Below are 15,746 nucleotides of genomic sequence, written 5' to 3' on the forward strand. Positions count from 1 at the left end.
TCCTACACATCATTTTTGTCCCTATCTCCACTTCCAATCCATACCAAGTCTCTAAAACATATTTCAAATCCATCTACCTCTTGTCATTTCAACTGCTGTCTCTCCAGTCCAGGACAGCAGCATGTCTTGCCCAGACCACAGAGCAGTCTCAAACCTTTTTGATTATATGTTTGATTAGTAACATTTTGAAGCAAACCTTCAATACATACTTATTAAATTATACATATGCATAATCGGTCTGTATGTGTATGTTAGTTCATTTCTAAATATGAATATAATCAGAAATCCCACTATTTCCTTCACATATCCCAGTGACTGTGTCTCATATATCCCTGGGTGAACCCACCCTACTTTGGAGACCAATACCTAGGCCTTCTGAAAAAACCTCCTAAATGGACCCCCATCTCAATGCCCACCCACTTGAGAATCTCTAATCTCTGGGGTTCCTTGTGCTGAGAATGGAGTGGAAAAGCCTACCCTGCTGAACTCCGCAGGCCCAGGTAACAAGGACAAACCAGATGCCCCAGAACCATGCCATCCAGCCCTCTGAGTTAAGGTCACCCTGAGATTGTCCTGAAACATCTCTTTAAATCATTCTCCTTCCATTGTAACAAAACAAAAACTCATGATGAGGCAATGATCTTGGAATTTATCTCTCGATATAAAGAGCTACAGAGCTACATTGAGATATCTCCTGTTACCAAAACACGTGGCATTAAGTTGACATGTAGAAATACAAATTAAACAACAAAGTTCCATCTTTACTCACATTATTGGCAAAGAATAAGAATACTGACAGACAGTATGAGTAAACACTCTCCTACTGCCAGTGAGACATGCTCTCTGACCAAGCAATTCCACTCTGAAAGACTGATCACAAAGATGCAATCATCCCAGTATGTCAGGAAGGCTCTGCACAAATGTCCCCTCTGTAACATGGTCTGTGAGAGGAAAATGGTATACATTCACAATTGTCATCAAGGGTTACATTTTCATAGCTTTAAACTCTCCCCAATAACAGATAAATGTAGAAAATTTGCATGTTGCAAAAAGGCACTAAAAAGAAAATAAAATCACCTCAAATTATATGATCCTAAACAAGCCACTGTTAGTTAATATACTAGTGTAGTATGTCTTTATAAGTTCTATTATATATTGACTATATCTTATAAAGTTAAGAACTGTGGTTGAGATGGCTAGCAGACCTCCAAGTTTATACTCACCCTTCCCGAGGGTAGAGCTGGTGATGAGAAGTAGCTGCACAGTTGAGACTACATTTCCAGCCCAACAGGGAGCAGGTGGGGCCATGTAAGTCAGATGATGTATGCCTGATCATTGGTACTGATTTGGTAAAGCAGCTAGTGTTATCCTAACTAATATGAGATTATACTCTATGTGTTCGTTTTTGTTTTTAGCTTATCAACAATTCTTTTAGAAGGTCCTATGTTTACACAGTTCAAAAAAATACAGTCTCACTGCCAATTTGTGTCTTTGTGTTCTGTCACCCTAGTGCCCATGTAACCATTTTTATTAGCTACTTACTTATCCTTCCAATATTTCCTTATGCAAATACATGTACATGTTCTCATTCCTTCCTTCTTCTCATACAAAAAGAAGCAAATTATGCATTGCAAACTGTTTTACACCTTGATTTTTTTCTCTCAATAATATATCCAGGCAATTTCACCACATCAATTCACAGCCTTTTTGCAGTTCCATAGCACTTCTTTGGGTTGATATAGCATAGGTTTATTAAACCAGTTTCCTATGGCTGGACATCCATGTTGTTTCCAATAATCAGCGCTAAATTGAATCATTCTGTACATATATAATTTTTTATGTGCAAGTGCTCACAGGATAGTCCTAGAATGGAAACTGTTGGATCTAAGAGATCACTCTCTCAAACCCCTGGTTCCCTGAAAGCCTCACTAACACAGTGGTTGTTGAAGATGCCTCAACATGGCAAACAGATGTCTGCCCATCTGATAGGTGAGAAATAGCATTGTGGTGTAGTTTTAATTTGATTTCTCTAATTATTAATTCGTGTGGTTGACTACCCTTTTACATACTGAAAGATTATGGAATTTTTTCCTATGAATTATACATGTCCTTTGCACATTTTTCATTGGGTTTTGATTTTTTTTTTCAATTCTTAGAAACTCTTTTATCTATTAAAGAAAGTAGCTCCTTATCTATGCCTGAGTTGCAAATATTTTTTCTTTTGTCATTAGTTATGTCACAGATGTTTTTCATGTTTATGAAATCAAATTGACTCTAAAACTTTTAAACTTTGCGTTTAGAATTTCAACTTTGCGTTTAGAAAGGCCTCTTCCATCTCTAGACTATAAAGAATTTCACTCAAGTTTTCTTCTAGTACTTTTTAGTTTCATTTTTACATTTAACTCTTTGATCCATTTGGACTTTGATCCTGGTACAAGATATGAATGCCAATTTATTTTATCCCAGATGGCTACCAGTCATCTCAAGACCTTGTATGGAAAATCTAAATCAATATCTACCCCAACACATTTATGATTCCACCTTTATCCTATATTAAATTCCCAAATGTATTTGGGTAGATTCCTGGAATTTCTGTACTGTCTCATCGGCTTATTACTAAAAGTTATTGCCACACTGCCTACACTGAGCATTGCAGCATGGACTACTCTCCACTCACAACTCTTCTTTCTCCAGAGGCTCCTGGTACATCCACATGCCATGTTTTCATTGAACTTCAGAATCAACTTGTGTAGAACTCAAAACAAACAGGCTGGCATTTGTATTTAGAATTATGTTAAATAATCTAACTTAGGGAGATTAGGCAATTCATGATGTTGAGCTTTCCTATTCAAGAACACTTGTTTCCTTATATTTATTCAAGTTTACTTTTGTGCCCTTCGGGAGTGTTTTAAAGTTTTCCTCTCAACAGATTTTGCATATTTCTTTCTAAGCATCCTTATAAGCATTATTTCAGGTTATTAATTTTTTTGGGTTTCCCCTTCCATTATACCTTGCAACCAGCAGTTGTCTGTATATATAAAAGCTATGGATTACAGTATACACAGTATACTTTCTATCTCCCTAACATGAAGTGCATCCACACACTGGATGACATGCAGTTAAGCACAAAGGTTGCATGGCTATGTGGTGACATGGTTGGAGGTAGAAGGACTTACAGTCTTGCAAGGGGGAGGAATTGTTCATGTCTGGGAAGAGGAGTGGGGACAGAGAATTCACATATGCTTCCGTACATTAAAATTTTTTACATATATTTCTTTTATAATAAAAAAGATTTCAAAAATTGGGTGTTGTATTAACATGAACAGGCTACACCATGCTGCAGTAACAAACTGCCACCAAATCCAGTGGCATACTTTACTTTTTATTCTCGCTACATGTCCAGCACAGGTTAGCGGGGGCTTCTACTAATCCTAGTCACTCAGGAACCTGTCAGGAAGCTCCATCACTTTGTGATGTTGGCATCTCCACAAATGGCTTTAGGAAAGAAGGCAAGGAGAACCACACACCTATGAAGTGCTTCTATCTAGAGAGTCACATGTCACATGTCCCTCTTCCCTCAGATCATGATACCATGTTTCACTTCAGTTGGGAAAGGCCCTGAACTGGAAATTCGGTGAGCAGTTGTGATGCGCCCACAGGGTCAAAGAGCTACATGTGTGTGCACAGCATTTACAAAGTTGGTATGAAAGGAATACATGCTGGCACTGCAGAAATCCCTACTTAAATTTATTACAGTACATCTGGACACATTCACCCTTCAATGTGCACGGTCCCTCCTGTTGATGACTTGAGGTCCCCATGATTCACAATGACATATCAGAAAGCCACAGAAGGCTGACAAGACTGGCTTCCCCAAGGCATCTGTAGCAGGTGCACAGACCTTGCCAGCCACTCCAAAGCTTTGACAAGATGGGAGGTACCAGCCAATGAGGAGGTCCCAGAGGAGGCCACCAACCCCAAGGGAAGGATCTGTGGCAGGGTTCTGACCTCAGAAACCTACACCTCATCACTGTGCTATACTCACTGTGGTCAGAGAAGGAAAGAAACATCCTAGTTAGCTCACCAGTTTCCCTCAAGTGACACTGGCACAATATTTTAAACCTATATTTCCTTCTTCTAATAGTCAGGATGTATAAGAGAGACAGCCCTAACATAGGTAGGAAAGTATAGTGATTAGAGTGCAGACCCTAGAGCCTGCCCAGCTCTGTCTGATGGCTGTGTGACCTATCTGTGCCTTGGTTTCCTCATCTGTGATATGGAGATAATAGTACCTACGTCATGAAGTAGCTGTAAGCATTTAATAAGTTAAAATATGTTAAATGGTACAAAGTATTCAACATTATTTTTAATTCTTCCTGTGCCTACTTTTATTGACTCTTCCCTTTTTCTTCTTTTCATTTCTTTTTGATTGTTTGCCTCTATCACCCTCCTTTGCTTTGCTTCCTTCCCAACATTAGCAAACACCAACTTGCCAGATGCCATATTGGTGGGGCGGGGGGTCTGGGATACAAGAGATATAGGCTAAACAGGCTACTACTGCTTTACACACTCAGCAAACTCTTGAGGGACCGAGACCTAGAATGGTAGCCTCAGCTCCTACACACAAAGGTCCCCTTGGGCAACATAGGCATTTAAGTGCGGTGGATCTGTACCAAGCCAATACACCTAAGTGGCAATTATGTACCAGATATTATTGTGACCAGCTCTCATAAGCCCAATCACAACCTGGAGTCAGCAGCAGGCTCAAAGGTCTGATTTCTAAAAACCTAATACTCCATTATAAAATACCTAGCAATCATCTTGACTGCTTCATCTTTAACCCTTTTCATCTCTCTCCAGAAGTAGTTCCTCCGAATCTTCTCCCTCCCCTCCCTGACCCCCAAAAAGAACTGATTCCCAGATTTTTGTATTTCATGTACTGGTAAAATTCTCCACCAAATGGGGACTGACATAATGTTGCCAGTTATTTTACCAAGTAAAGATTTCGAAAACTAGCTAATTTGATTAAAGAACATTTAACACCAGAAAAGATAGAAAGGACATTGTCTCAGGATCCAAACATGTAAATTTACCTTTATGAGAGATTCTTTACACTGTCCATATATTTTAATTTCTCTTCCAGACAGTAAAAATTGAGTCCAAAAATGCCATGGAATCCAAGCCAGTATTTGGCACTCCCACTCCTCAGGAATAGCACCACAGTCTTTCTCTCTCTCTCCCTTCTTCCTCTTTAGCACCTGAGCTCCTATTTTCTGTCCACTTTGGTGTCCAAGAAGGACCTGGCTTCAGGACAAAGCTAGTTCCAGAAACCCCCAGATCCCATTTAGGGGTTCTTGGTCCTGTACTCCCCTGTTAATTTTATGGAAGGAGTACTGATGACAGGCTAGAAGTAAAACTGGCTTCATCCTCCTTTAAAGGAGGCCAGGGTAATGACAATATCTTTTTAGCATTTCATGTGGGGTTTTGCCCTTCCTGGTCCAGGTCAGGACAGCTCAGGTCTTGGATTTTCAGTGACGTAACAGACAGATGCACAAATGATAGGAATATATACACTGAAGAAAAGCAATACACTGTCTTTCTATTCTATCAACAAGTACGGAAAGTGATTATTTTTTATTTTCCGTATCCTTAATAAAAATAAGGCCATCTCAATGAATAGATTAACAAAATGTGGTATATACATACAATGGAATATTATTCAGTTGTAAAAAGGGAAGGAAATTCTGACGCACTCTACATAGATGAACCTTGAAGATATTATGCTAAGTAAAATAAGCCAGATACAAAAGGACAAATACTCTATGATTCCACTCATATTAGGTACCAAAGTATTAAATTCACAGAGACAGAAGGTCTAACAGTGGTTATCAGGAGCTAGAGGTGAGTGTAGAGAGTTAGTGTTTAACAAGGATAGAATTTTAGTTTGGGAAAATGAAAAGGATGATTGCACAAGTTAATGCCAGCAAACTATATATTTAAAAAAGGTTAAAATGATAAATCTTGTTATATATATTTTACCACAGTAAAAAACAAATAGTTTTGAATCCTTTACTTTTTAATTGAGGTAAATTACATATAACATTATGTTAGTTTCAGGTGTACAACGTAATGATTCAATATTTGCATATATTTGCAAAGTGATCACAATTTCTAGTTAACATCTGTCACCATAGACATTTGTTTCTCTTATAAATTTTAAGTTTTTAACATACTTTTAGTGTTTTTGTTTTCTTTACTGAAGGTTGGGATGGGGGGATGGGAACAGAATTCTCACTCTTACAGGTTTCAACACAAAGATAATAGCCTCAGATTGCCTGTATGTGAAGAGAGGGAGTAATTAAATCCAAATGTAATCTTCAGGGATTGTAAGAAGGCAGCTCCTTTTGCATGCCAAATAGACTTCTTAGGTAATGTTAGGTAGCAAACTTATCTTAAGACTGCACAGAAACTTTTAAACCTTAAAGTATTTCTTCAAAAACCTAAAATCCTCAGTATTTTTTACTATAATAATTTTTTATTTTTCAGTTATAGTTGGCATACAATACTAGTTTCAGGTGTACAACATAGTGATCAGACATCTATATAACTCACAAAGTGATCAGTACACCTTTAATACCATACAGTTATTACAATATTATTGGCTATATTCTTTGTTACACTTTCTATCTCCATGACTACTAGTAACTACCAATTTGTACTTCTTAGTCTTCTTTCCCCTTTTCACTGACCCCTGCAAACACCCTCCCATCCAGTAACCCTCAAAATGTTCTCTGTATCTATGAGTTTATTTTGTTCTTTAGATTCCACATATACATGCAGTCATATGGCATTTGTCTTCCCCTATATGACTTACTCCACTCAGCACACTACCCTCTAGGTCCATCATGCAATATCTTTTCCCATCCCATTACTTTTAGTCTGTGAATGTCTTTTAATCTGAAGTGAGTCTCTTGTAGACAGCATACGTAAGGCTCTTGTTTTCTTATCCATTCAGCCACCCTCTCTATTGACTGAAGCACTTAATTCTTTTTCATTTGAAGTACTTAATAGATAGTTAATAGATATGTAGTTATTGCCATCCTTTATTCATATTTTGCTATATATTTTTTCTTCTTCTTAAAGAAGCCTCTCCAACATTTCCTGTAATGTTGATTGGTGATGATGAACTTCTTTAGTTTTTCTTGTCTGGGAAGCTCTTTATCTGTCCTTCAACTCTAAAAGATAGCTTTGCTGGATAAAGTAATCTTGGTTGTAGATCCTGGGTTTCCATCATGTCGAATATTAGTTGCCAGTCTTATGGGAGCTCCCTTGTAGGTAACTAACTGCTTTTCTCTTGCTGCTTTTAAGATTCTCTCTTTGTATTTAACATTTTAGTTATGATGTGTCTTGGTGTGGGCTTCTTCGGGTTCATCTTATTTGAGACTCTCTAAGCTTCCTGGGGTTGTATGTCTTTTTCCTTCACCAGGTTAGGGAAGACTTCCATCATTATTTCTTCAAATAGGTTTTCAACTTCTTGCTCTTCTTCTCCTTCTGGTACCCCTATGATGCAAATGTTACAAGTGATGCAATCCCATAGGTTTCTCATATTATCTTCATTATTTTGGATTTTTTTTTCTTGCCATTCTGATTGAGTGTTCTCTGCTACCCCATCTTCTGTATCGGTGATTCGATCCTCTGCTTCCTCCACTCTGTTGAGTCCCTCTAATATACTCTTTATCTCAGATATTGTATTCTTCATTTCTGACTGGTTCTCTTTTATTATCTCCACCTCCGTTTTGTTTTGTTTTTTTTAATAATCTCTTCATTGAAGTTCTGAGTTCATCTACCCTTCCCCTAAGTTCCTTGAGCATCGTTATAACCAGTGTTTTGATCTCTCCATCTGGTATACTGTTTGTCTCCATTTTGGTGAATTCTTTCTGAAGCTCTGTTCTGTTTTTTGAAGTGGGACATGTTTGTCTCCCCATTTTGGCCGCCTCTCTGTGTCTGTTTCTGTGATTCAAGTAGGGCTCCTAAGTCTGCCAGTTTTAGCAGAATGACCTGACCTGAGAGGGGTCCATCTGTAGGCCAAGTTCAGCTGCAGCTTGTGCACCTCTGAGGCCACTTGGTAAGTCACCAAGCAATCCACATATGGCTGCCACCTGTGCTGGGCTTATAGGTGCTTCAAGGAGTCAAGCCCAAAACCGAGGCTGGCTGCCATTAGTGCAGGGTTTGGGGCTGCTTCTTTGGGTTTTGTGAGTCTTCGAGAGATTTTTTTTTTTTAAGCCGAGGCTACCCTTGGTTGACCTCACAGATTGCAAGGACCTTGTCAGCTTACAATCCCTTATTTTTAAAATTTTTTACACCTACAACATCTGGTCTTCCTAGGTGGTCTCCCATCCAAGTACTAACCAGGCCTGACCCTGCTTAGCTTCTGAGATCAGACGAGATTGGGCTTGTTCAGGGTAGCATGGCCATAGACCTTTGAGAAATTTTATTAAAGTTCACAGCAGGAGCCAAGACAGCCCATTTGTATGGAATAAAATCATTGGAAGTGGCTTGTGTGTGTGGGCCTACAAGTTGGGAGAGGTGGAGTCTCAGGGATTCCCCTGGGCAAAGCAACCTGTGTTTTCCAAGTGGATGGCACCTGTGTGAAACAATGGCTTCTACCTACACCTCTATCTAGGAGCAAACTGCCCCCTCCAGCCCTCACCGTGAAGCCCGACAACTCGGCGACTCCTCATATGTCCCTGGTACTCCTCTAGCAGCTGCCCCAGAGCTGGAGTTCAGAACGAGTGAGCCTGTCGGTGAGTAAAGCCAAGTGTGGGCCTTTTAAGAGGAAGGTCTCTGCTTCTCGCAACCCTCTATCTTACTCAGCTGCAACTTTTGCTGGTTTTCATAGCCAGAGGTTGTAAGAACTTCTCTTCCCAGCACTGGAACCCTGAGCCGGGGAGCGCAGTGTGTGGCCAGGACTCCCTGCTCCTCAGGTCGGAGAGAGGCCTCTGTAGTCAACATGGCCCTCCAATTCTTGTGGGACCAGCTGTTTTGCATCTCTTCCCCACCTACCGTTTTGAAGTGACCTGTTATTTTAGGTGATCCAGTTGTAAGGCTTCTGTTCAGCTAGACCTCTGGTGACTCCATGTACTAGCTGCTCTTTAGTTTTATAATTTTGGTGTGGTGGCTAGAGGAAGCATGTACAATCTTTACCTTCTATGCCATCTTGAATCTCTTCTAAAAAAATATTTTTTAAAAGGCTGTCTCATTTGGGAAATTATTATAGCTCCCTTTTCATTTAGTTTGTTCAAGCAGCATTCTTTTGTGTAGCTCTAGAATTGTTTATAAGAGATGTGAATCTCTAAGAAAAGAACTAGGTACCCTTTACCAACTAGAATAAGAAACTACCTGCTCTTCAGTGCTATTTTTACAGGAATAAAAGTATCTGAGAAAATCCTGAAACTTGTAGCAATGCAAAGCAAAATCATTAAGGACTTAACATATATTAGCAATATAGGTAATTTAATCTCTCCAAGAAAAGTATAAAAGCTAGGAAGAAAATTAACATGTAAAATAGATGTCTTCTGCGAATTCCTTAAGTTAATAGAACAAGTAGACAGAAAAAAAAGCGATATACCACTTTATACTTGTACAATGCTGATATGATCTTGTTGAAAACTTAGTACAACTCTGTGAAGCAGGCAGAACAGATAACATGCCCATTACAGAGATATGGAAACTAAGCTCACAGCTATTAAGTAATTTGCTAAGGCCTCAGCTAGGGATGAGCTTATGTCCTGGGCCTCTAAGTTTGGCCCACTCTTTCCATTCCACCAAATTCTCATCGGGAATGAAGGAAACATTGCCAGAAATCCAGAAAAAAAAATTGGAGAATAAAAGCCGGAGAAAAAAACACTTTTTTTCTAAATCCTCAGGTAAAAGCCCTATAATATTTTATTTTTTAAACTGCTTTACTGAAGTATAATTGATGTGAACTGCACATATTTTAAGCGTATAATTTGATAAGTTTTAACATTTGTGAAACCATCAAGATAGTGAACATATTCATCATCCAAATTCCTTCTGTTTTAATTCCTTCCCCCTGCCCCTCTCTGGTTCTCATTCCCCACTCCCAAGCAACCACAGATCTACTTTCTGTTACTACAGATTAGTTTGAATTTGTGAGTTTAAATAAGTAGATTTCTTTTGTCTGGCTTCTTTAACTCAACAAAGTTATTTTGAGATTCATTTTTTCATTCATTGCTGAATGAAAAAATAGTTTATTTTTCAATAGTTTATTCCTCAACAAAAAGAAAACATTTTAGAATAGTTTTAGTTTCACAGCAAAACTGAGCAAAAGGTACAGAGATTATCATATACCTCTACCCCAAGGACATATAAAACCTCTCCCACTACCAACAATCCTGTACCAGAGTGGTACATTTGAGTTGTTTCCAGATTTTGTCTATTACAGATTAAACCTATTAACATTATTTTCTATTTTGATTTCTGATTTGATCTTTATTATATACTTTTTTTTCTGCTTACTTTGGGTTTAATTTGTTCATTTTTTTTTTTTAGTTTCTTAATATGGCAGCTGAAGCTATAGGCATTTAGTGCTATAAATTCCCCAAGGATGCTTTAGTGGAGGCATACACGTCTTTATTCTCATTCAGTTCAAACTTTCTAATTTACTCATTGATCAAATTCTTCCTTAATCCATAGTTTATTCAAGTGTTATTCAGTTCTCAAATGTGTTGGGAACTTTCTATTACTGATTTCTCATTTAATTCTCTGTGGTCAGAGAACAGAATTTACATGAGTTAAGTTCTTTTAAATTACTGAGATTTGTTTTATGGCTTAGAATGTTCTATCTGGTAAATGTTCCATACATGCTTCAGGAGAATATCTATCTGCTGTTGTTCCAGGGGCCGTTAATCAAGTTAAGTTGGTGGATAGTATTGGTCAAGTCCTAATCATCTGCCTCCTACTTCTGTGAGTTATTGAAATCTCTGACTATAATTGTAGATATCTTTATTTTCCTTGCAGTTCTATTTTTGCATTATGTATTTTGAAACTCCATCAATTATGTACATAAATGTTTAGGATTGTTATGTCCTCTCGATTAATTCATCCCTTTGTCATTATGACATTATCTTCTTTATCTCTGGTTATATCTTTGCTCTGAAATCTACTTGGTGTGATATTAATATGGCCACACCAGCTACCTTTTGACCAGTGTTATCGCAGTGTGTTAAGTGTATTTTTACCCATTCTTTTACTATTAACCTTTCTGTGTTATACTTAAAATGTCTTTTTTGGTAGGTATTTAGTTGGCTATTGTTTACCCAATCTGATAATCTCTGCCTTTTAATAGGGTATGTAGACTATCTTGCTATTCGTTTTCTATTTGTTCCATCTTCTTTGTTCCCCTTTTCCTCTTTTTCTGCCTTCCTTTGAGTTAATCAAGCATTTAAAATTCCATTTTATTTCTTTGGTTGGGTTATTAATTTTTTCTAATATTTTAGTGGTTGCTTTGATGTTTATAGTATCCATCTCTATCATAGTTTACTTCCAAGTAAAATTATATCATTTCACATATAAGAACCATACAAGAGTGTACTGCCATTTATTCCCTCCTGGGTTAAATGTATTTGTTGTCAGGAATTTTATATATGAACTTCATGAAGCAGTTATATTAATAAAAATAGCTTATATATATTTTCACGGTCATTTCCAGTGTTCTTCATTTGTGAAGATTCAGATTTTCATCTAATTTTTCTTCTGCCTGAAGGACATTCTTCTTTGCAGTGTGGGTCTACTGGTAATGAATTCTCTCAGCTTTCATATGGGTGAAAACTTCTTTTAAGTCTCTGTGGTAAAGAATTCTAGGTGGACAGTGTTTTGGGGGTGGGGAGGTGTGTGTGTGTTGGGTGGCAGGGAGGTCCAGTGCTTGAAAGATGTTGCTCCATCTTGCTTTTTTTTTTCTGACAAAGAAGTCTGCTCTTGCTGCATCTTTGTTGCTACTTCTTTTTTTTTTTTTCTGACAAGAAGTCTGCTCTTGCCTGCATCTTTGTTCTCCACTTTATCTTTTTTTTTTTTCTCTGGCTGCTGTTTAAGATTTTTTCTTTATTACTGGTTTTGAGCAAACTGATTATGATGTGCCTTGATGCAATTTCTTCATTTTGTGTGAGTGTGTGTGTGTGTGTGTGTGTGTGTGTGTGTGTGTGTTGGGGGGTGGTCACTGACCTTAGTGAGTTTATAGTTTTCATCAAGCTTGGAAAGTTTCTGACCATTATTTCTTCAACTATTTTCTCTCTCTCTCCTCTGCTTCTTTAGGGATCGAATTATCCACATATTAGGCTGCCTGAAGTTGTTCCACAGCTCAGTGCTGCTTCTGAAAATTTTTTAAATTATTTTTTCTGTGTTTCATGTTGGATCGTTGAATCTTTTCTTCTAGTGTCTAATTTGCCATTAATGCCCTTCAGCGTATCTTTCATATTACACATTGTAGTTTTCATCTTTAGAAGTCTGATTTGGGTAATTTTCCTATCTTCCACGGCTACTCAACTTTTGAACATAGGGAATATAGTTGTAATAACTGTTTCAATGTTCTTCTTTACTAACTCTGGAATTTGTGTCAGTTCTGGGTTGGTTTCCACTGATGGATTATTCTTTGTACTATAGGTCATATTTTTCTGTCTCTTTGAATGCTTGGTGTTATAGACTAAACTGTGTCCTCCCACCCCAAACTCATATGTTAAAGCCCTAACTCCTAGTACTTCAGAATGTGGCTGTATTTAGAGATAGTCTTTGAAGAGGTAAATAAGTTAAAATTTGGTCATTACAGTAAACATACACACAGAGGAAAGACCAAAGATTCAGGAAGAAGATGGCCATCTACAAGCCTAGGCAAGTGGCCTCAGAAGAAACCAATGGTGTCAACGACTTCACCTCAGACTTCTAGCCTCCAAAACTATGAAACAATTTCTGTTGTTTCAGCCATTCAGTCTGTGGTACTTTGTTATGGCAGCCTGAACAAACTAATACATCTGGTAATCTTTGATTTGATGCTAAACATGTGATTTGATGCCTTACTTTTTTGGGTGCTGAATATTTTTATATTCCTATAAATATTATTGAATCTTATTCTAAGTTGCAGTTAAGTTACTTGAAAACAGTTTGATTCTTCTGGGTCTCGTTAGGTGGGTCCAGGGCAGTGCTCATTCTAGGAGCCATTACTGAAGCATGATGTTCCTGAGTGTTTTATGCAGTGTCCTGGGAATTATGGTCTTCTTAGAGAGCCCTGGAACTGTCCCATCCAAACCTTACAGAAAGTTCTTTCCCCAGCCTCAGGCAGCTTCCTCATATACATGTGCTGGGCAGTGCTCTGAATATGCAAGGTGGCCCCTCTACAGCTGTCTCTGTGCCTGTCTCCTCTCTGGTCCTCTGTTCTATAAACCATAGGCACATTGGTTTCCCTAGACTCTCAGCTCCTTATCCACAACTCAGGGAGTGTACCAGGCTCCACATCAATTTCCCCCATCCTGTGTTGCTGGGGGGAAACTCTCTCCCTGAAGTAAGCTAGGGTCATCATCGCAAGGCTCACCTTATTTGCCACCTCTTGGAGATTACTGTCTCTTGTTGCTGCTACCCAGTGTTTTGAAAACTTTTGTTTCATGAATTTTGTCTGTTTTTTGTTGTTTTGATTATTTCAGGGTAAATTTAGTCCCTGTTATTCCATCTTGGCCAGAAGTGGAAGTTCTATACTTTTTAAAATGTATCTATATCGGGTGTTTACTAATTCCTCCATTACTGTAGCCATCAAAATTATTAAGGAAGAGTGTTTTTGGTTTTATGCCATTATATTAATGGATATATTCCATAATATGTATTTTATGTAATATTTTTATATAATATATATTTCATTATATCATATATATGTGTATAGATATATATATTCCATTATAGTATCTCGTTATATTCTCTCAGAAGGTAAAAAGAGTAATGCCAAGATTCATTCCCTGAGACTAAAAGTTAGATTAAATTCTTCTTAGGTTATAACCTTAAGAACAATCTTCAAAATCTTATTTGAACAGCCAGTATTGGGAATATAATTTCACTCAACAGAAAGGAAAACTTTAACGCCTTAATAAAATATTCATTAGCAATTCATAAATGTCTCTGTTCCCAGAAGGGGGAAAAAAAACAGAAAATCATAGGGACATTGACATAGTTGAACAGCTCGTGTCCTGCCAGAGACAAGAATGCTTGACCACTATAGTACAGCTCATTTTCAAGTGCTTTACACACAACTGCATTACCTACTGTTAAAAAATAAAAATTCAGCTCAGGACATTTTGAAGACTTATTGGCTTTATTCAGCAATTCATGAATCAGGCACCATCCAATCTAGCAGATAGAAAGGAGCTCTGAGAAGCTGCACAAAATGAGAGATTTTATAGACAGAAGGGAGTGGGAACAATAAAGTTGTACTAGGCAAAAAGGTTGATTGGTTGTTGCAAGGTTACTTTCCTTTAGGGGATGATAGGGGTCTGTCAGGCAGATTACTTGACTGGTTTAAGATTCCATTTCTGGGAGAGCCCAAACTAAGACTCGGTTTGGTGACACAGGGACATTTTGGGCGTGTTGTCTTGTTTTAACACTAGTTTGTTTTATTTTTCTTCATAGCACTGTACTATCCCTTGAAATTTTACTGTATATTTACCTGCTACCTTTTTGCTGTCTCTCTCCTTCATGAGAATGTAAGCTCCATAAGGCTGACTTTTCCAACTAAGTGTGTGTGTGTGTGTGTGTGTGTGTGTATTGTGTTAGTATTGGTGTGTGTGTGTGTGTGTGTGTTTAATGCCTACAGCACCTGGTATTCCTAGATGGTCTCCCATTCAAGTACTAACCAGGCCCGACCCTGCTTAGCTTCCGAGATCAGACAAGATAGGGCACGTTCAGGGTGGCATGGCCATAGACAACTCTTGTATTTTAGTCATATCGCACAGTAGGCCCTCAACTAGTTTTTGCTAGATGAATGAAAGAACAAATATGCAACCAATATCCTTGATATCTGCCACAACGTAAACAGTAATTATTCAGGGGAATTCCATCTTCTTAATTATCTTCTCTGTTTTAAATTTTGATTAAGAAATCTTTTTTACTTTCACAATCAGAAAAAAATTAAAATGAGAGAGAAGCAGAGGGAGCCAGAGAGGGTGCCTCAGGGGCCACTTTCACCATGGCAACTGATTCCCCAAGGGTGGCCTCACAACTGGAGATCCCTGCCTTGATCCCTGCAGAACCTCCCTGGAGCTTTCTCTTGAGGCCCTGGGGCTATACTAGCAGGCTCCCAGCTGGCCTACACTTGTGTAACAGTCCCTTCCTTCTGGACCTCTAAGCCAAATATCGAATGTCCTAGAATGGTGGTCTTATTTTCCTTTTTGTAGGTCCTGCTATGACATGCCTTGTTGAAGTGTTCTATATCCCTAAACTCTTGAGTTTTTCTTATATCTACAGATACTTCAGTACTCTAGAGATGTACTGACAGGCTGCATTACATCCTGTAATGAAGTGAGAGCCTAAAATATGAGCTACTCTGAAGATAAATCAGCATAAAATAAAACGTCAGAGCAACAAAGGATGAAAGTGAGATCAGACTAACCATCTCCAGCCATCCCTGTACTTTTTCTCTACTATAGATGTCAAAAAAATATTTGAGCATTAAGAGCTGATGGCTGCCATGCATA

The 15,746-nt window shown here is 38.1% G+C and overlaps 1 protein-coding gene and 2 pseudogenes across 4 annotated transcripts in view; all 3 read right to left on the bottom strand.

Annotated features, from left to right (window-relative positions):
• Positions 1 to 15,746, bottom strand: part of ABHD12 (abhydrolase domain containing 12, lysophospholipase) — a 61,423-nt gene that overhangs the window by 36,682 nt on the left and 8,995 nt on the right. The window lies entirely within an intron of this gene.
• Positions 8,361 to 8,479, bottom strand: LOC120587020 (uncharacterized; annotated as a pseudogene).
• On the bottom strand, positions 14,858 to 14,976 carry LOC120587017 (uncharacterized; annotated as a pseudogene).

The sequence above is a fragment of the Pteropus medius genome, unplaced genomic scaffold (genome assembly GCF_902729225.1).
Source record: "Pteropus medius unplaced genomic scaffold, Ma_sr-lr_union100, whole genome shotgun sequence".
In the NCBI taxonomy this organism is placed as follows: Eukaryota; Metazoa; Chordata; class Mammalia; order Chiroptera; family Pteropodidae; genus Pteropus; species Pteropus medius.